Source organism: Podarcis gaigeae (genome assembly GCF_964106915.1).
Source record: "Podarcis gaigeae genome assembly, chromosome: 1".
Lineage (NCBI taxonomy): Eukaryota > Metazoa > Chordata > Lepidosauria > Squamata > Lacertidae > Podarcis > Podarcis gaigeae.
This window is the reverse complement of record NC_139678.1, coordinates 121,358,143-121,379,720: the sequence shown is the minus strand read 5'-3', so window position 1 is coordinate 121,379,720 and position 21,578 is coordinate 121,358,143. Positions and strand designations below refer to the sequence as shown.

The following is a 21,578-nucleotide window of genomic DNA, read 5'->3' as shown; positions in this document are numbered from 1 at the left end:
GGTTCACCTTTACTTGATTATAATTATTAATCCCCACAATCAATGCACTACACCTTTACTGGGACTTCTTTTATCATTCCTTCCAATAGCAAACTCAAGTCATCAATGCTGTTAGGCTTATGGGCCAAAAAGGGTGACAGGGAAAAAACAGGGAAGGATCAGCATTTTTGTGGTGAACCATGGCGTGTTCACAGAAGGAGCATCCCATTTTCATGCCGTCCAACATTTCTCCGGTGAAAATAAGGACCTCCTATTCTGACGGTAGGAAGGACTGTGTCTCATGGTGATGGGCTACAGCTCAGTAGTATACCACACGCTTTGCATGGAAAAGGTCTCAAATGGCGTCCTGGGCATCTCCAGGTAGGGTTGCAAAAGACCCCTATCTGAAACCCTCGAGAGCAACTGCTCTGTCAGTGTAAACAGTCCTGAGCTGGAGGGATTCAGTAATAAGGTCGTTTCCTATGGATCAAGCCAGGTATAACCTGAGTGCATTGCTCAGGATGACTCAGCATAACAGCAACCTGAGCCCATGACCTATGAGAGAGCTCAAGCAACTTCAGACTTCATAGCCACGTGTAAGGTGGTGTCAGGCTTCGGGGAATCAGTTTCCTCCCCCGTGGCTGTAAATAAGATGAAACAAAAGGAACATCTTACTAGTTAGATTCTTTAATAATCACAGCGAGAGACAAAAGAACACATCACCTAGAAATGGCGGTGCTCCCAATTAAGGATTACACCCTTAATTCACGTCCCTCCTACGTCTTGTAATCTGAGGTTGTCCCCTCTGTGCTTTCTGTTCTGGCACTTTCTGAACTCTTCTTGACCTTGGGGAGAGTGGGTGAATGCTGTCCAGAGATTGAGAATCTGTTAACGCTCTCTTTCCCAGTGTTTCTTCTGCTAGCTGTTCCCCATCCAATATTTCCCAGCTTCTGCCTTCTGAACTATATCCCTCTGCAAACCACTGTTCCAAATCTATACTGTCCTCCTGTTCCTGGGAAGATTCAAGATCACGGGGAGGCGGGGCTTCCACCATTCCTCCTCAGTGCAGCCCTCCTCAGCACGGTCCCTGACAGGTGGACAAGTATCAGCTTACATTTCTGACATGTTTCAGAAATGAGTCCCTCAGTCAGAGGCTGCTTTAGCAGATGGACATACCTCCACAGTCTTTGTCCCATCATGTGAGTAGCTTGGTTCCTCTCTGAAGCCACAGTTATGAAGGTAAGTAGGCTATTTTCAGATTTTCTTGGCCAACAAGAGGTCTTATACCGTTGATGTACACAAGCCTCAACTTTCTAACTTTCTAAGTTCCAGAAAGCTACTTCACAACCTTGGGTGAGCACAGACTAGTGCGCCTAAAGCACAAAAAGATTAATTTTTAGCAATGCACATTTTAAAAGTCATAAATATGATAAAACGTGTAGAATTAGCATAACCAAGACAAGAAATGCCACATAATTGGCCGCCAGATTTTATCAGTCTTTCGCTCAACGATCCCCATCTTCCATTTGCTTCATTGACTTTTAATAACATTTGCCATTCTTCCTGAAATGAAATCATGTTAGCATGACAAACATTTGAAAAGAAATCTGTTCGCTGAATTATGAGCGTGATTCCTGGGGAGCGTTGCTGCGCTCCTTTCAATAGAGCCTCATTTTTAGCAATGAGGCGGTTGCGGTGATAATTTGAGAAAGTTCCAGTGTTAAATTTGTTGAAATCTTTAGAAGCCAAAAACCAAGTTTCAGGCAAGTACTCTTTTGTGAGAGAACCCCAGCAAAGATTTAACATGAAAAAATATGCAGCAAAGTGTGGGACTATAGACTGTTAAACCTTAACATGTGCCATTTCCAGTGGATTCCAAAGTATCCCACTTTAAAATCTCCGCCCAGAGTTTCCTATTTCCCCTAGCATACAGATAGACCACATGTTTGGTAAGTTTTAAAAATGGTTTACTTACAAATTCTCCAAAGGTCAGATTCATGTGCTTTTCCATGCAGCCGTCAGGAAAGTTGCACAGGCAGCGAAATGTTGCTTGGTTACAAAATGGTAAAAGTTCCTAATAGGAAAACAATAGTTTCAGACTCCATTCTTACCTTAAACAGAAGAGGCTGGTTAAAGCCATGAAGCTGGAGAGAGCAGCTAGGGGCTCCTCATGCACCATAGTTCACATGTAGACTGAGGGAACAAAGGTTTGGTTACCTATTTCTTCCCAAGGTGAGGGGAAGTGACAGGCAGGGCAACTTACTCTATGGCATGGGTAGGCAAACTAAGGGCCGGGGGCCGGATCCGGCCCAAGCGCCTTCTCAATCTGGCCTGCGGATGGTCTGGGAATCAGCGTGTTGTTACATGAGTAGAATGTGTCCTTTTATTTAAAATGCATCTCTGGGTTATTTGTGGGGCATTGGAATTCGGTCATTTATTTTTTTTCCCCAACATATAGTCTGAGGGACAGTGGAGCGGCCCCCTGCTGAAAAAGTTTGCTGACCTCTGCTGTATGGCATAAAGTCCTCCATGCTTTAATTACAGTCATACCTCATGTTACGTCTGCTTTATGTAACGTTCTTTCAGGTTACGTCCCGCGGCGACCTGGAAGTACCGGAAAGGGTTACTTCCAGGGTTCGCTGCTCACACATGCGCAGAAGCAGCGAATCACAACCTGCACGTGCGCAGACGCCGCCACTGCGGGTTACATTCTTTTCATGTTGCGAACGGGCCTCCGGTGCGGATCCCGTTTGCAACCAGAGGTACCACTGTAGACTCAAGTATGCTGGTTATATGTGGGTGGTTTAGCCTACAAAATTTAAGCAGGTCTGAAAGACAAGAAATGCAAAAGAAAGAGAGAAGCAAGAGCAAAGGAAGAAGAGGTGCCATTTCAGGAGGACAAGAAGACACCCCCGCTCCATATTTCGGGCCACAGGTTGTGTTCAGAAGCACTTCACTCTTCAGTCAACTCACTTGGTAAAGCCCCATATGGGATACACATTTGAAGCATGATTATACCACTTAAAGCAGTTGTGACTTCTCCCAAAGAATCTTGGGAATGATCATTTGTCAAGAGTACTAAGAGTTGCTAGGAGATGCCTGTTCAAAGAGCTGAAATTTCCAGAGTTCCTTGGGAAAGAAGGACTGACTGTTCAACCACTCTGGAAACTCTAGCTCTGTGAGGGTCTCCTAAGAACCCTCAGCCCCCTTCACAAATGACAGTTCCCAGAATTCACTGGGGGAAGCCATGACTCTTTAAAGTGGTATGATAGTGCTTTAAACGCATTGTGCCAGTGGGATCTCAGATTCAAATCTGCCATGTAAGGGAGCCACTTTAAACTAAAATGTACTAATTTGATAACTGTATAATTTGGGAATCAATTGTTATTGTTATAATTTAGCTATTATAGGGGGTATATTGGAAAACTAATTTTAAAAATTATTTATTTAAAAAATGATGCTTCTGACCTTTACACACACAAAAAAAAACCCCACAGCCTAATACACCCACCACACTGCAAGCTCATGGATTTAGGAGAGAAGTATAGATTATTTTACAAAAGAGCCCTAGGCCTACATATAGTAAAATAATTAAGAGACTGTTCACTTCTTAACGAGGCCGCTGTGCTAAGGAGGAGCCATTAGCTCCTCCTCTCTCTCTGTGATGGCCTGGGACTCGGGCTCGGACTCGGAACCAGAGGAGTCTCAGTCTGCACCGGATCTTTTGCCTCAGGCATCATCTGAACCAAGTCTGGGGCCTGATCCTAAAGAGTCCCCGTTTGCACAGGTTCCCCTTCAACAAACACCAGCTGAGCCGAGTCACTTCACCTGGGCCATCACTTACAGCTGCTCCACTACCGGTTTGGTCAGGGGAGGCTGAGGCGGCCCCTGGGTCTAATAACCCACCGACGTCTCCTGAGCTGCAGAGACTAAGGTCTGAGAGAAGGAGAGACCTGAGTACTCGCAGGAGGAGTGCTCGCCTTTGGGCGAAACAGGGAGGTGAGTCGCCAGCAGATCAGGACCAGCTGCTACCCCGACAAAGATAAAAGGCTGTCGGACCCCGCCCCAGGGTGCTGGAACAACATTGCTGTATGCTAGATCCTGCCTGAGATCCTGTACCTTGGTTTCCTACCTTGTGTCCTGCCTTGGCCATGTTGGACTGACTCCCAGCAGAACCTTCGGATTCTGGACCGGTCCTGGACCGTGTTTCACGGGTTACCCCTGGGCCCAGCACACTGTCTCTCCCCCTTGATCCAGTGGTGGAGGAAGGGGGTGCAGTGGGGGCAGTCTGCCCCGGGTGTCATCCCAGCTGGCTTGGCTACTTATGCTGTAGTAGAGTAAATAACTGTTTATATCCATGACAGACTTGCAGTCGAACATAATTAACGTCAGTCCAAAACACTTACTAGTAAAAAAATAATAATGCTTGCACTGTATGAACTGCATTCTCGACAGTAACTGAAATAGGTTTATCTTTTCCTCTAAATGAAAACTTACTGGCTGCGGAGAAGGAGGGGAGGAGGGAGAACTTCCCGTAATTATTTACAACTGCAGCATCATTAAATAATTAGGCAATCCATAATAAATGTGCTGCTTTGATACCTTTTTTATTACAGGAGGGAAAGCCAAGTGCATGCATATTCAGCCTCAGCTTAGCTCCAAGAAATCGTAAAAGGCTTTCCAAAGCACGTGAAACTGTTCTGTCTTTTTATTTAGCCTTTCAGGGCACTTAGCATTTTCCTTGAGCTTTCATTGGTTCAGCGTTCCCCTTACACACACATTCCTGCTTTTGTGTGCCTTATGGAATTATGCAGTCAGAGGGTGTTCTAAGTAGTAAATGAGCATTCACACCTCTAAATGCATGGCAGTATAGCTCATTCATTAGAACAGTTACTGACCTTGCTATAATTAAATGAATGGCACATTTAATCTAATATGCTCCAAACAGTGATATATAGGGGGACGCACCCGGCGGTGTTACGACATCCATTTGGCTGGAATAAACAAACGCTGAACAACGGACTCGACAGCCTGATTCAAATATAATTCTCTGTATGTGGTTTCTAAATCGCAGGAAGTGTCTACATGCACTCAGCCGAGTCCCCAATACATGGGCAGTATGAAGGCAGGTGCAACTTGAAGGAGCGTCTCCACCCCCAACATTCAGCCTGGACACTGACATCCACCGCCGAGAGTCTTCTGGCAGTTCCCTCACTCCGAGAAGTGAAGTTACAGGGAACCAGGCAGAAGGCCTTCTTAACAGTGGTGCCCAGCCTATAGAACGCCCTCCCATTACATGTCAAGGAGAAAAGAACTACACAAGCTTTAGAAGACATCTGAAAGCAGCCCTGTATTGGGAAGTTTTAAATGTTTGATGTTTTGTTATGTTTTTATAAGTGTTGGAAGCTGCCCAGAGTGACTGGGGCAACCTAGCCAGATGAGTGGGGATAGGGGTATTATTAATAATAATAATAATAATGGTTAAAAGGTATAATGGTAAAGGACCCCGGACGGTTAAGTCCAGTCAAAGGTGACTATGGGGTTGCGGCACTGATCTCACTTTCAAGCTGAGGGAGCCAGCATTTGCGTGCTGAGGTCCCCAAGACACCCCAAACCCAATAACTCAAACTTCACACATTATTTTTGTTTAAGGTTTTTGGCATAATTTTGGCCACAACTTTATTATCAATACAAATTGTGAGTGGTTGCTTAGGCATTGGTTAGACTATCTGTCCTCCCCGCCTTGGGGACAGCCCTGACTCCGTAGTCAGTGCGGAAGAGCAAGATCAGGGTCAACTGGAGCTGCGAAACAGACCCTCAGCTAATCCCCGCATGCTCCTTGGAACTTACACGGCCCGCACCCTGCACCAAGGGTTTGGACGAAGGGGATGGTAAGTTCCAGAATTCCTTTAACGGAATACCCGTGCAGCATTGGAGGGGCAGGCCCAGCCTATCCATACCCCTCCACCAACCAATTTTAACCAATGCCTAACCGCCAACCTTACAAGTTGTGACGATTTGCTACGCAGTAGGCAAAACCCAATTGGCACACACTAATCAGCCAAGAGGTAAATTCCTACTGGGCCCCCGCACCAAGGCGAACGACCCCATGACAGGCATAGCAAGGTCAAGCGAAGCCCAACAAGGGAGGGCGGGCGGGAGATCCGATGTCCACAGCAAAAGAGAAAGAGAAAGCTGTGGACCTTGCTTAAATAGCCACTGACCCCACCCCTAAGTTTGCAACATCAACTTTCCCCAGATAACCAGATCCTCCCATCTAAACAAGCCCTGGCTTTAACTTGCCTAGCAATCATGGGGTGCCTTGTATAGCCCCATCCGCAACCCATGCTCTCCTTTTAGTGAGAACACGCTTTGCGTGCTGAGGTCCCCAAGACACCCCAAACCCAATAACTCAAACTTCACACATTATTTTTGTTTAAGGTTTTTGGCATAATTTTGGCCACAACTTTATTATCAATACAAATTGTGAGTGGTTGCTTAGGCATTGGTTAGACTATCTGTCCTCCCCGCCTTGGGGACAGCCCTGACTCCGTAGTCAGTGCGGAAGAGCAAGATCAGGGTCAACTGGAGCTGCGAAACAGACCCTCAGCTAATCCCCGCATGCTCCTTGGAACTTACACGGCCCGCACCCTGCACCAAGGGTTTGGACGAAGGGGATGGTAAGTTCCAGAATTCCTTTAACGGAATACCCGTGCAGCATTGGAGGGGCAGGCCCAGCCTATCCATACCCCTCCACCAACCAATTTTAACCAATGCCTAACCGCCAACCTTACAAGTTGTGACGATTTGCTACGCAGTAGGCAAAACCCAATTGGCACACACTAATCAGCCAAGAGGTAAATTCCTACTGGGCCCCCGCACCAAGGCGAACGACCCCATGACAGGCATAGCAAGGTCAAGCGAAGCCCAACAAGGGAGGGCGGGCGGGAGATCCGATGTCCACAGCAAAAGAGAAAGAGAAAGCTGTGGACCTTGCTTAAATAGCCACTGACCCCACCCCTAAGTTTGCAACATCAACTTTCCCCAGATAACCAGATCCTCCCATCTAAACAAGCCCTGGCTTTAACTTGCCTAGCAATCATGGGGTGCCTTGTATAGCCCCATCCGCAACCCGTGCTCTCCTTTTAGTGAGAACACGCTTTGCGTGCTGAGGTCCCCAAGACACCCCAAACCCAATAACTCAAACTTCACACATTATTTTTGTTTAAGGTTTTTGGCATAATTTTGGCCACAACTTTATTATCAATACAAATTGTGAGTGGTTGCTTAGGCATTGGTTAGACTATCTGTCCTCCCCGCCTTGGGGACAGCCCTGACTCCGTAGTCAGTGCGGAAGAGCAAGATCAGGGTCAACTGGAGCTGCGAAACAGACCCTCAGCTAATCCCCGCATGCTCCTTGGAACTTACACGGCCCGCACCCTGCACCAAGGGTTTGGACGAAGGGGATGGTAAGTTCCAGAATTCCTTTAACGGAATACCCGTGCAGCATTGGAGGGGCAGGCCCAGCCTATCCATACCCCTCCACCAACCAATTTTAACCAATGCCTAACCGCCACCCGAGCCCTTTACGCTCGCCGCCAACCACTCACAGACTAAACCACACCCTCAACTTGGACACCACTGCATCCAACCAGACATCATTCCCCAACGGGGAAAGATGCACCCCATCATCCCTGAATAATTCAGAGGCCTTGAACGAAATCAGAGGGTGAGGAATCACAAATCCGCCCAAACCAACCACCAATTTGCTTGCCGCGGAATTAATCCGCTTCCTAACTCTTTCGGTGGCCGCCGGGCAAGGGCTACCCCTCCAAATGCGGCGTTTCAGCAGCTGCGACCAAATTAGTGTGGTTGAAGGCACCAAGGCCGCCAAATCCCTCAAGTCCAGTAATATGGCAGCACGCAGCCCAAAGCAGGAAGAGGAAACCATATCATTCTCCCCCAGCTGCACCACTATCGCTGTAGGGGGGCCAGCGTGGAGGACCCGTCTGTGCATGAGAGGCAATAATTCTCTCCACTGCATCCCTCGTCTGGAAATCCAGGACACCTGCACGTGCTGCGGAAGGCCCAAGCCAGCTCCCAGACCAGATTGACGAGCTCTGACAGCGGCCCAGTGCACAATGCTGTGTCCCACTATCCAAATACGGATAGCGGCCAGACCTAGGGTTAAAACACAAAAATGTCAGTACACACACCACCATTATTTCCTCACATATACTTTGAATGCATCCGATCTCCAACGACCCAGGTCCTTTATCCTCCTTGCAGACAAACCCCAATGGGCAGCTGTCGTTGCGGCACCAATACGGAAGGAGTGAGGAGCAAATTCCGATGCTTTGCGGCCGCAGGCCACTACCACCTTGCGCATCACCTTAGTGAACTGATGCCGGACTAAAGGGTGCCCATTTTCATGAATAAACAAAGGCCCCTCGCCTGCCGGCCGCAAGGACAAGTATCTCTTAAGATCCTTTACGGGGCAAGGACCCTTCTCTCCCGTTGCCGAGAGCCGAATGACGGCTCCCCTACCCACCTGGTCGGTCTTCGAATTCCTGATATGCACCCTCAGGTCCGACTGTGACATGCTCACGTCCTGCAACAGCAAACCCCTGGAACCTCCATCCCGTTTTTGCTCCAGGACCACCTCGCCTACCCTCAGTGCCCCAAAGAATGCCAAGGAAAAGGCTGCTGAAAATAGACGGGCCTCAAACTTGGACCAACAGATGCTCCGCAGTTTACTGCGCATCTGTATCAGCAACTCAAAAGTGATGGGACTTCTGGGAACAGTCCTCGATGGGGTGAGCCGTCCCCATCCCTCCAATGCCCGGCGCACCACAAACTTCCTACATGGGTCCTTGTCAAAAGTGGCCCTGCTAAAGAAAGAAATTGCTGCCGAGTGAAGTCGCAGGGTCCTAGCCGCCCGGCGCATCTGGAACAAATGTGCCAGATACTTAAGCACCTGGGCAGTAGAATGAGGGGTGATGACCGCCCCCGCCGATTGGCCATTAAAGGACAGAAAATCAGCCCAGGCCTTCTTATAGGACCTTAGCGTGGAAGGGGCGACTGATGCTGCTACTCCCTGTGAAACTAAGTGTTGCCAAGGTTCCAGAGATGATCCGGGAAAATCTCCGGACGGTCTCGAGCCTCTGGCGCCAATGACCTGAATCGTTCCATCTGAAAACGGGACAGAGCATCAGCAATCTCGTTAGAAATACCCGGAACGAAGCGAGCAGAAAATACAATATTAAAACGCAGACAGTGCAAAACAAACACCCGAAGCAAGGCCGAAACCCTAGACGACCGGGATGACTGCTTAGCTAAAACAGTCACTACTGCCTGGTTATCGGACCAAAAACAAACCCGATGGTCCTTAAAATGCTCGACCCACAAGTGTACCGCAACAACTATGGGGAAAAACTCAAGAAATGTCAGGTCTCGAGTTATCGCTTCCCCACACCAAGCCTGGGGCCAAGGTTCAGCACACCACCTGCCGTCCCAAAACAAACCAAACCCCAGTGACCCTGCCGCGTCCGAATGCACTTGAAAATCATTGTGGAGGTTCAAAGTGTCCTGCCACAGTGATACGCCATTAAATTCTTCCAGGAATTCCAGCCACACACGGAGGTCGGCTTGCACTTGGGCGGACAAACGAACCCTATGATGCGGTGCCTGCAGCCCCGAGGTAAGTTTGGCCAGGCGAGAGCAGAACGGGCGCCCCGGCGCCACCACCCTGCAAGCAAAGTTTAAATGACCTAGCAACGACTGAAGCTGTCGCAAGGTAACCTTCCTCAATGGGAGCAGTTCTTCAATGACCTTCCTTAAAGCAACTAACTTATCTGGCGGCAAACTAGAGGTTTGGGCCACGGTATCCAACAAGATACCCAAATAGGTAAGTTGCGTAGTGGGACCCTCAGTTTTCTCTGCCGCTAATGGAACCCCCAGGTCTTCAGCCAGGGACGCAAAGGCACGCAGCAGAACCACGCAATTCCCCGTGTCCCTCGCGGAGGCCAGTAAAAAGTCATCCAAATAATGCGTAACCCCGCCCAAACCGGTTCTGTCGCGCAAGGCCCATTCCAGGAATGAGCTGAAACACGCAAAAGCCGCACAAGCTACCGAGCAGCCCATGGGCATAGCCTTATCAAAATAGAATCCCCCGTCAAACTGAAAACCCAGCAGCCAGAAATCCTCAGGATGAATTGGCAACAAACGAAAAGCCGACTCAATGTCGCACTTGGCCAATAGGGCACCAGGCCCAAACTTCCTTATCATCTTGATCGCATGATCAAGAGAGGCATACTTCACCGAACAGAGCTCCGGGGGAATTACGTCGTTAACCGACGTACCATTAGGATGAGAGAGGTTATGAATTAGGCGAAACTCCCCCGGGGCCTTCTTGGGAACTATTCCCAAGGGTGAAATGTGCAAATTAGGAAAGGGGGGGGTGGCGAAAGGACCAGCCATACGACGTAAAGCCAGCTCCTTTTCAATTTTCTTACGCGCCACACCAGGCATGTCCTTAACGGATTTCTGGTTCCTAGGATTCTGGGCTACAGGGGCCACGACCACTGGGATCCTAAATCCCAGCGAAAAACCATTACTCAAATACGACGCTGACTCTCTGTCTGGGTAAGATTCCAGTAACGCCAGTAACGGCTGTAGCCGAACCGGAGTATAGGCCAAAGAAAAGATATCACTTTCCTGCTCCGGGAACAGGAGGCTGGGCAGGGACCTTGGGGGGCTGCTGGGAGCCCCCTCCCCTGCGAAAGGGCCGCCTGGCCGCGGAGCAAGCAGAAGCCGAGTGGCTCCCAGAGCATTTGTCACAAAGGTGTGCGAATTTACAGGCTTGACGTTGGCAAATGCCCTTATTAAAGTCCCAGCAGAACCACTTGCGCCCAACTTTTTGGGTGGCAGGCTTGAATTTTTGCAACTCAGAAGCCTTCTTCTCAATACGTGGTGCCACATAAGTGGTCCACACATCCAAGTCCTTCCTGTCCCAGCGGGCCGTCGGTATCTTGGCCGCCCTACGCCTAAAGTTCTGGTCATATGATAATGCAGCAGTCTCGCCAGCCATCGTAAAAGCTGAACGGACAATAGACAGATAAACCCAGAGGTGCAGAGACCTCTTGGGATACGCTGCAGAAATCACACCAGCAAAAACCTGGAAACTATCCATCCAACGTTCAAAAGTCCTGTCAGCCTTTGCTACAATTGTCCGTCTTTTGGGAACGGAAAGGCCCTTGTCCAGCGGCTCCCGACCATCAAGCGGAGGAGCCAAGCTGAAAATATCCACGTAGCGGCCATCCAGAATCCTAGACCGCAATTTGGAAGACAAGTGGGCACCAGGAATAATATCCCTAGCAGAATTGGTGGAGACTCTTACGTCAGGCACCAGGACCCCTTCTCGACACTCCTGTACGGCGCCATACCTGGCCCTAGCAGCCCCGACGACTCCCCGTAGCCCCAGTAAAGCTTAAGGGGGGCCCCCTCATCACTGCTAGAGCTGATGGAGGAAGTACCTGAAGTGGAGGACGATGTGTCCCTCCGTCTCTTCTTAGAGTGCCTCCTGGAGCCCCTTTTTCGGCGACGATGCCCACCGGAAGAGGACCTTGGAGGAAGAGGAAGACTGTCTTCAATCGAAGAATCTGACGCTTCACCCTGTTGCACTGCACCTGGGGCTGACTGAACAGAGACAACTTGTGAATGAACTGGATTAGAATGCCCCAGCGCTGGGGGCCGTACAGGTGAGCCCCGTACAGCGCGGCCCCGGGTCGATGCGCTTCTTCTGGCGCCGACCCTGGCACGACCACGGCCCCTAGGCACTGCATCCTGCGATACAGGCAGCACCGAAGGTTGGACCTGCGGAGCATCAGGTAAGCCAACTCCGGCTAACAGTGGCTCCCCTTCTTCACTAGATGATGATGCAGGAGAGGAAACATCCACCGGGGGAGGCGGGAATGCTGATGACGTTGACGGGGTCGAGCAACGGTGTAGCAGGCCATCCATCTCCGCCTCTACCCTTGCCAGTGTCACCGGGTCGCCAGACAAACTTGAAACCATAGCCTGGATGCGTTTCAAGGACTGACCAGGCTGCGGAGATCGCAAGGCCTGGGATGGGCCTTTTATAGGCCGCTTCGAGGAGCGGGCTGGAACAGGCCTTCCTGCTGCCTTCTTAGGAGCCATTCCTACTACTGGTGAGAAAAGAAAAGAAAATAAAATTAAGTAGAGGAGAAAGAAGGAAAAAAAAAAAAAAAAAACCAACTAAGTTCTTTAAGACGCTAGAATCTGCAAGAAAATGAAGCAGAATGAATTAAATAGTTAATTAAAAATAAGACCTAGACTATAAAATGATGCACCAGTAGACAGGAGGCAACCACTTGCTTACAGATTATGCAACAGATCGGTAACCCAGGAGCAGCTGGGAAGAGCACCAGCCACCAAATCAGAAGCTGTCCAATACGGAAACAAACCACAACCTTGTGCTCTTTACCAGCACACACACCTACACTAGCCGTCCAGGCTGCGTGCAATTGAAGAAATTAATTGCCTGCAAACATATCAACTGCCACAAGAGGTCGCAGTAGTACCAATTATACTCAGCCTAGGATAAAGCAACCACCAGGCCCTGCAATTACTAGGCCTGAACGCTAGAGGCCGCCACGTGGCCGAGAGGAATCAAAATGGCGCTCCCGCCTAATGAGGCTGCAAAATGGAGGCCTCACAGCTCTCCGCTCAAATCAATGCACCTCTGGGGACAACCAGCGGCACCCAGCCCCCCAGCAACACCAGGCCGGCCTCCCAGGGCCTGCTACAGGGCAAGGTAAGCCACCCCTAGCCAGGCAGCCAGCCGCAGGGAAGCTACCAACAGAAGCCTGTGGGGAAGGGAGAAGCAAGGACAAACTGAGAAGAAATGTTCCCTTGACTGGGGATCGACCCTGCAAGAGGGCAGGGGAATTGAGGGAAGCCCTCCCCACACGGCCCCTGGGCCCAGGCCGAGCACACCCCCCCCCCGACTAAATTAAAGGGAATCAAAACAAACAGGAAAATTAAATAAAGTGGGGAAGGATCTTTCAGCAACAAATTAAAAAAAAGAGGAGAAAATGGAGGAAGAAAAACAAAGGGAAAGGGTATACGACCCAAACTTCTGCTGTAGTCACTCAGAGATCCGATGAGATCCGATGTCCACAGCAAAAGAGAAAGAGAAAGCTGTGGACCTTGCTTAAATAGCCACTGACCCCACCCCTAAGTTTGCAACATCAACTTTCCCCAGATAACCAGATCCTCCCATCTAAACAAGCCCTGGCTTTAACTTGCCTAGCAATCATGGGGTGCCTTGTATAGCCCCATCCGCAACCCGTGCTCTCCTTTTAGTGAGAACACGCTTTGTCCACAGACAGCTTTCCCGGGTCATGTTCCCAGCATGACTAAACCGCTTCTGGTGCAACAGAACACCATGACGGAAACCAGAGCGCACGGAAACGCTGTTTAACTTCCCGCCGCAGCAGTGCCTGTTTATCTACTTGCACTGGCGTGCTTTCAAACTGGTAGATTGGCAGGAGCTGGGACAGAGCAACTGGAGCTCACTCCGTGGCAGGGATTCGAACCGCCGGCCTTCTGATTGGCAAGCCCAGGAGGCTCTGTGGTTTAGACCACAGCGTCACCCGCGTCCCTAATAATAATGGGCACAATGGTGCGCATTACCTTGCATGGAAAAGGTAGCTCGTGTGGCGCTGGGATGAAAGCACCTCAGCTTCCACGATGAGAGCTGCAGCAGTTTCACCTAGCATCTTACTGGCTGGGGCCAACGCAGCTTTTTTAAACATCATGGTATGTTGCCAAACCGTGTTGTTTGGCTGGCGATACACCAAGATGTTGAAAACCCAACATCAGCCAGCCCTAGTGGATATCCCCGGTGTGGAATCTGGCAAAGGGTTTGTGGAATGTGGAGAAATATTGCAGTACTACTATTTACCAGTCAGCAGAAGGCAGATCTCTGGATGATCAGCAATAGGTTTGGAGTGAATTTTTTAAACCCAGTGGTTTAATTGGAATACTGTAGTTTTTTTCAGTGATGTGCTTACTTACTGGCATTATCCTTCTTTGTAATTATTACTCAACAAGTTCTTTTAATTGCTATATACACTGTTGGTTTACAGCTGCAGTGGTGGGTTTCACACAATTGTGTGGGGAAAACGGCATACAAATAAACAAACACATTAATGGCCAATAGTAGCAGCAAGAAAACGACTTTCCACATCTAAATTAGGCAGCAGAAAGGGGAAAGGAGTGGGCTTTTTCTGCTGAAGGACACTTCAGTTTTGGTGCTGAAAACAAATCCCTTAGGTTGAGGATGTGCTCAAGTCTAACTCTATGTCTTTTGCACCAGGTTCTAGTTGGTAGATTCTGGGATACTGGGGGGGGGGGGGGATACACAAACTAGATCTGACAAGCCTGGGTTCTTGTGCTTTGTCTGTTGTGTGTGGATTAGCAGGAACAATGGAGAATTTATAGGAGGCATGTAGACAGTTTGTGATAGATCCAGCAGATGGCAGTCACAGAGCCAACATCTGTCTTTCGCTTTGCTGCAAACCAGGAAGACGTTGAGAATGTTGCTATTGATCTCTAGGTATCTTGGTCCGGAGGTGTCCTTGAAGAAGAAGACAGGGTTAGTGACCTCATACCACCATATGACTCATGGGAAAACCGTCTGTACTCTGCCAACTATCATCAGAATAAGGGCAAATCCTTTCTAAGAGGAGAATGTGCCCCAAGACTTCATCCATCCATTCCTGAAAAGTGAATGGGAGACATGCAAGAATTCTCAACGGGGGGAAAACACAGGGGAACTTGATGTTAGATTGAATCCAGGGTAAGCAATGGCATAGCCTCCAACATTTCTCCAATGAAAATAGGGATGTCCTATTCCATAATATGAGATGCAGGTGGCGCTGTGGTCTAAACCACAGAGCCCAGGGTTTGCCGATCAGAAGGTCAGATCCCTGTGATGGGGTGAGCTCCCATTGCTCGGTCCCTGCTCCTGTCAACCTAGCAGTTCGAAAGCACGCCAGTGCAAGTAGATAAATAGGTACTGCTCCGGCGGAAAGGTAAATGGCATTTCCGTGCTCTGCTCTGGTTCGCCAGAAGCGGCTTAGTCATGCTGGCCACATGACCCGGAAGCTGTACGCCGGCTCCCTCGGCCAGTAAAGTGAGATGAGCGTCGCAACCCCAGAGTCGTCCGCAACTGGACCTAACGGTCAGGGGTCCCTTTACCTTTATTCCATAATAATAATTTTATTTTATTTTATTTATATTTATTTATTATTTACACTCTGCCCATCTGAATGGGCTGCCCCAACTACTCTGCATGGCTTCCAACATATAAAAATAGATGATAAACATTAGACATTAAAAAAAACTTCGCAATACAGGACTGCCTTCAAATGTCTTCTAAAGGTTGTATAGTTACTATCTCCTTGGCTCAGAGGGTTGCATAAATACATAGCACCCAACATTTATCTGATAAGAATAGGGACATGCTAAGGAAAAGTGGGACCTTTATTGTAGTGACAATTGCAGTTCTGTAAAGGGTAAACTAGGGACGTGGGTGGCGCTGTGGGTAAAAGCCTCAGCGCCTAGGGCTTGCCGATCGAAAGGTCGGCGGTTCGAATCCCCGCGGCGGGGTGCGCTCCTGTTGCTCGGTCCCAGCGCCTGCCAACCTAGCAGTTCGAAAGCACCCCCGGGTGCAAGTAGATAAATAGGGATCGCTAACTGGCGGGAAGGTAAACGGCGTTTCCGTGTGCTGCGCTGGCTCGCCAGATGCAGCTTGTCACGCTGGCCACGTGACCCGGAAGTGTCTTCGGACAGCGCTGGCCCCCGGCCTCTTGAGTGAGATGGGCGCACCAACCCCAGAGTCTGTCAAGACTGGCCCGTACGGGCAGGGGTACCTTTACCTTTACCTTTAAGGAAAAGTGGGACCTTTATTGTAGTGACAATTGCAGTTCTGTAAAGGGTAAACTGCAGTTTCCAGGATTTGGGATGGGCACTTTAAATGTAAGCAAGGCTTCAGCAGGAGCTTCCTGTTTCACCTCAGGCGGCAGAATGAGACGGTCACCCCTGGTGAGCTGTGATGCCGCATTTCAGATGATCTCAACTAGTTTTTCCAAGATTAAGAAAATGAAGCATTAACGTTATCTTTTCATCCAGTGACGAGCATGCAGGTGTTCTTAAGAGACATGTGACCCTTCAGTTTAATGTCTTTTGTTTCTGCCTTTCTTCTCAAAGGGAAGAATTTGAAAGGAGATTCAGTTCTAAGAATAATCAGAACTGCGCTCTGTAAGAAGGCTGGCGTACTACTTCCATAGATGACTCCCGTGTAGCCTTTCAAGTTACAGAAGAAGAAAACGGAGTAATAGTTTTTAATTTACAAAAGGGGAGGGGAGAGAAAACCAGCAAGGCCAAAAACAGGAGAATGAATTGGCTGGAAACAAATGCTCATTACTGACGAGGGGAACTCTCAGCTTCTACTGTAATTCTGAGGAACTATTTTGAGGAACTGTTGTACGCAACGCTGAACTATTCTTTCGATGAAGCAAAATGTTTTCATGCAGATTGGGGGGGGGGCAGAGTGAAATAGGTAGAACCACAATTCTGTGCATGTCTCCTCCGAAGTAAGTCCTGTTCAATTCCCTAGGGCTTTGTTGTTGTGGTTTAGTTGTTTAGTCGTGTCTGCCTCTTCGTGACCCCATGGACCAGAGCACGCCAGGCACTATGCCTGTTGTCTTTGTCCATGGAGTTTTCTTGGCAGGGATACTGGAGTGGCTTGCCGGTTCCTGCTCCAGGTGGATCATGTTCGGTCAAAACTCTCCACTATGACCTCTCCATCTTGGGTGGCCCTGCATGGCATAACTCATAGCTTCTCTGAGTTATTCAAGCCCCTTCGCCACAGCAAGACAGTAATCCATGAAGGGGTCCCTAAGGCTTACTCCCATGTAAGTGGGTACAGGATTGCAGCCCTTATTGTTTTTAGATAACTGTTCTCAAAGGTCAGGATGCGTGGATCTCCCTACTACCGCAGTGTTATAAGGGGGGGAAACTGCTCCTTTTCTCTTATGGCGTATCCAAGAGGCCATATAGAGTCCTTAAGTAGGTTTCTTATCGGTAGGAGAAAATAACAGAGGCCAACCAGAGTATATTGAGAAGCAAAGAGACTAGTAAGCCTGATCTTTATTAAACTGTTGCAACAGGGTCCCCACTCACCACATACAAGAGGGAGGAGAGAACCCAGAACAATGGTGCACAAGCCCTTATATAGACTTTTGAAATTGCCCACCCTGTAGCCCAAGATCCCCACCCACCCCCAAAAAAGCACACATACATCATGGAAGGAGGCGGTCTACAGCAAAAAATCCTGTCTGCCAGGATACCTAATAATGGTCACTGGTTGCATTACCTGGGCAGCCTGGCCATTCTTTTGTTATGGTTCATAGTTTAGTTCCTGAATCCAGGTCACAAGCTCACCATAGTCATACACAAATACGCCCTTAAGACAGGATTTGTAAGCAAAAGACAATGGCGAGGCTTTCCCATTTCCTTTCTCCTTGCAGAGAAATATTTGAGGTCAATTTGCGAGAGTCAAAATGGCTTCAGGATTGTTCTCCTGAACTATTTCAGACACGTGGTTTATGTTAAGTTGTGGGTGAACATATCAGACGACACAGCGATTCTTCAAACAGCTCTTGTTTATTCACAGGCCAGAAAAGAACTGAACTGAAGGGTTCAGCTAGCCTGCTTATATAGAGCTCCACTACAATGCAACAGTAACCACTTTCTGTAACTATCCAATCACTGAACGTTACTTTCAATCCCTTATTTGCATATGTGGACCTGAGTGAAAACTATCTACAGTATCCCCCTGCTGGCCCAGGGTGAGAACTTCAGTACATAACAGTTTATATACTTATGCATGTGTTTGCCTTGTACATTTATGAACATTTACCGTATTTTTCGCACCATAGGGCGCACCGGACCATAGGGCGCACCCAGTTTTTTTGGAGGGGAAATAAAGGGGGGAAATTATTTTTTTCCCCCAGGCGCGGGGCTGGGGCAGGGGAAGCTCGAGCTTCCCCCGACCCCAGACCCCAAATAGGCAGCTCTCTGCAAGCCATGGGAGTGCTCCCGCTGCTTGCGGAGAGGTCCGCGAAGCCTGGGCGCGCTGATCTCAGCGCACGCAGGCTTCGGCATGCTGGCAACTCTCCGCAAGCAGCGGGAGCGCTCCCGCTGCTTGCGGAGAGGTCCGCGAAGCCTGGGCGCGCCAATCTCAGCGCGCGCAGGCTTGGCATGCAGGCAAGTCTCCGCAAGCAGTGGGAGCCCAGTGCTGGGCTCCCGCTGCTTGCGGAGAGGTGTGCGAAGCCTGGAGAACGTGAGGGGTCGGTGCGCACCGACCCCTCTCACTCTCCAGGCTTCAGCGAAAGCCTGCATTCGCACCATAGGACGCACACACATTTCCCCTTCATTTTTGGAGGGGAAAAAGTGCGTCCTATGGTGCGAAAAATACGGTAATTTATATTTGAGACCTTAGAATTCTTATAACACCAGCGAGACTTAAGAATGTTGTAAACCTGATCATCTTCTGCAGTTTGGTGGGATGATGTCTACCGCCTGCTTGCTTAAAAGCACCCTTTTATTTTTCCCTTTTAACTTCACTTGCAATAGGATTCATGAGGCTACATCATGGACTGATTTCAAAATATATATAATTCCAGGGGGAGGGGGAGGCGGTCTCTGTCATTTGCTTCAGGCCTTTAAAAACCTTTCTCTAGATGAAATGCTGCTGCTTCTTTCGCTTTGTGGATCAAAGGGAACCGGGAGGTTAAAGAAATATACAGGTTTGCAAAAGTGGACGAGAGATATGTGTCAAAGTCAGTGCGCAGCACAGATATTTCAGCAGGTGTTGGTTTTCTGCACTTTCCTGGTCTGCGATTTAAGAAAAATGGCTCAGCTGTAATGAAACCTAATGTTGTCGTGCTGAGCTTTACTTTCATCTTGAAAACCAAAGGATTCCTTCATGTTTTGTAATATGCTATACTAGAAGATCCATTCTATCACGGTATTATGCATACGAACAGGGTCTGAGTGTATGCAGGGAAGCTCAGTTTTCGTCTTCTAAGGAACAAATTCCTAGGCTTTATGTCTACTAAGATATGCTTAGGAACCTAAGGAAGCAGGACTTTGGGGTCCTACATAATCCCATCTCATGGATCTAGCGAGGTTGGCCAGGCCTTGTCCCACCAAGCCATTCCAAGCTGTCTTCAGCCATCTGTTCCAGACTGGCTGTCATAGATGACATCCAGCACCAGAAAGTTGAAACTGTGGCTTTGAAATGCAGCTAATGGAGAACTCCTGAGCCAGCTCTACCTTTGCACTGTGAGAGAAAGAGATTCCAGATTCAAGAAGTGCCGACTTTCGGCTGCAAAGAAAGCATCAGGAGCCCGCTTCAGTGTACTCTCCCTTTCTTTGAAATCATTTTTTATTTGATTTTACAAATATAAGTTTATAACAATACTAAATGCATATTTACTGTATACCTGAAGGAACGTCTCCACCCCCATCGTTCAGCCCAGACACTGAGGTCCAGCTCTGAGGGTCTTCTGGCGGTTCCCTCAATGCGAGAAGCAAAGTTACAGGGAAGCAGGCAGAGGGCCTTCTCGGTAGTGGAACGCCCTCCTAGCAGATGTCAAGGAGATGAACAACTATCTGACTTTTAGAAGACATCTGAAAGCGGCCCTGTTTAGGGAAGTTTTTAATGTTTGATACTGTATTGTGTTTTTAATATTCGGTTTTAAGCCGCCCATAGTGGCTGGGGAAACCCAGCCAGATGGTCGGGGTATAAATATATTATTATTATTATTATTATTATTATTATTATTATTATTATTATTATTGAGATTTCTCTGAATCTCGAGACTTCACTCCATCTACTCCATGGGTCTTATTGTCAACATTTTCAACTACATATTTTTCCATAATCTATATTTTGTATCCATCCAAAGTGAATCTCATGTTACAAGTGAGATTAAAACCCTGATAATGTTTTCATCTGCTTACAGTGGTCTCCTAAATGAATTATAAATTTTCCCCATTCTTTTTAAAAGTTTTTGTCCTCTTGGTTCCTGAGCTTTCCAGTCAGCTTTGCCATTTCGGTGTAGTTCATCAGCTTAGTTTGCCATTCCGCTCTGGTAGTAACTCTTTCTTCTTTCCATCTCTGGGCTAGTAGCATCCCACTTCCGTGTACTCTCAATTCTCCCTTTTGTGTCGCCATCTTGACTTCAAGCTGGGGTGTAAAGGATCTTCCTTTGCTGCTTTGCAGGAATGTAAAGAGCATCCTTTTGCAGCTGTGACCTGCATTTAAGCCCCACCTGCAAACGGTGATTCTTCCCTTGTAGAAAAACTTGAATTCAAAGTACAGTATTTTTTAAACCGCTTAGAGGTTTCCTTACAATAAAGATCTACTTTTAGTTGCTCTCCTTCTCTCTCTGGGAAAAAATAATATCAACAATTCTGTAAGCTACAAATAGAGCAGTTAATGTTAAGTTGTGCTTTGAGATGCACTGCTTTTACTCTGCTGGGAGTAAAACTGACCAGAAAATTCGCCAGTTTCACCTCCTTCACCAGTTTCACCTCTGCAAGCTGAGTCACCCTTCTACTGCATGGAAGGAAGCTCTCAGCAGCAGCCTTTATAAAAAGGAACTGGATGGAGGGGAACAGTATTTATTTATTTTATCTTCCCCTAGGGATGCATGAACTGGATTCCTCCCCCTAAAAGCTCAAGGGGTGAATCCTACTTTTGCGGTTTCACGAAGGAGAGTACCGGTAGATTCTTCCTTTGCAGCCATCGTTTGAAGTGTGAGTCACCTGACAGCAGATGGTGTCAGTTTTCTACACTTGACATTTTTTGATTGGAAGGTAACAGTCTTGCCCATCTATCCAAATGGCCCACCATGAATTCTGAGACTTGCTGCATGAAAAAGGATTTCGACTTTGAGCTATGCCCTACCTCAGCTTAAGCACATTCCTTAAATCATATTCATTTAATAAAAGAACACCAGCCGTTATTAAGGGTCCTCTTCATTTCACTTTCTTTTTGAGCTTTAATGTTCCACAAATTTCCTCCTCTACCCTCCTTTTTGGGGAGAGGGGTGGATACAAAAACAAACAAGTTCAACCACTGTACCAATTTCCAGGACAACATGAATGACCTGTACAAAATATTGAACAGGAATGAGATTCCTCATAGTACAAGGCCGGCTCATTAAAAGTGACAGCTTCTGAGAAGGGTGAAGCTCTTTCATCTCGGCAGACAGGCTCAATTATTAGCAGGCAGCTCTATGCATTAAAACTTTGCCTTCTGCCTGGAAATAAAAGAGGAGAGCGAGGTTCTCTGGCCTCATAGCCAACAACCCAACCACAAACTGCAACTGGGGCAATTTTGATAAGAGCGCCTTGCAGAACTTGGATCAAGTCGTCATCCACCCCCAATTCCCTCACTGCCACTACCAGTGACAGTCAAGAGGCGCTGCTGGGCTTTA

The 21,578-nt window shown here is 48.2% G+C and overlaps 1 long non-coding RNA gene across 1 annotated transcript; it reads right to left on the bottom strand.

The window, feature by feature from the left end:
• Window positions 1-255: 255 nt before the first annotated feature.
• LOC310833913 lies at window positions 256-2,048 on the bottom strand. The gene is made up of 3 exons (XR_014559001.1): window positions 1,955-2,048; window positions 1,156-1,352; window positions 256-620 (listed from the first exon to the last, which is right to left on the bottom strand). It is a non-coding gene; the product is annotated as an uncharacterized lncRNA (long non-coding RNA).
• Between the last annotated feature and the right edge of the window lie 19,530 nt (window positions 2,049-21,578).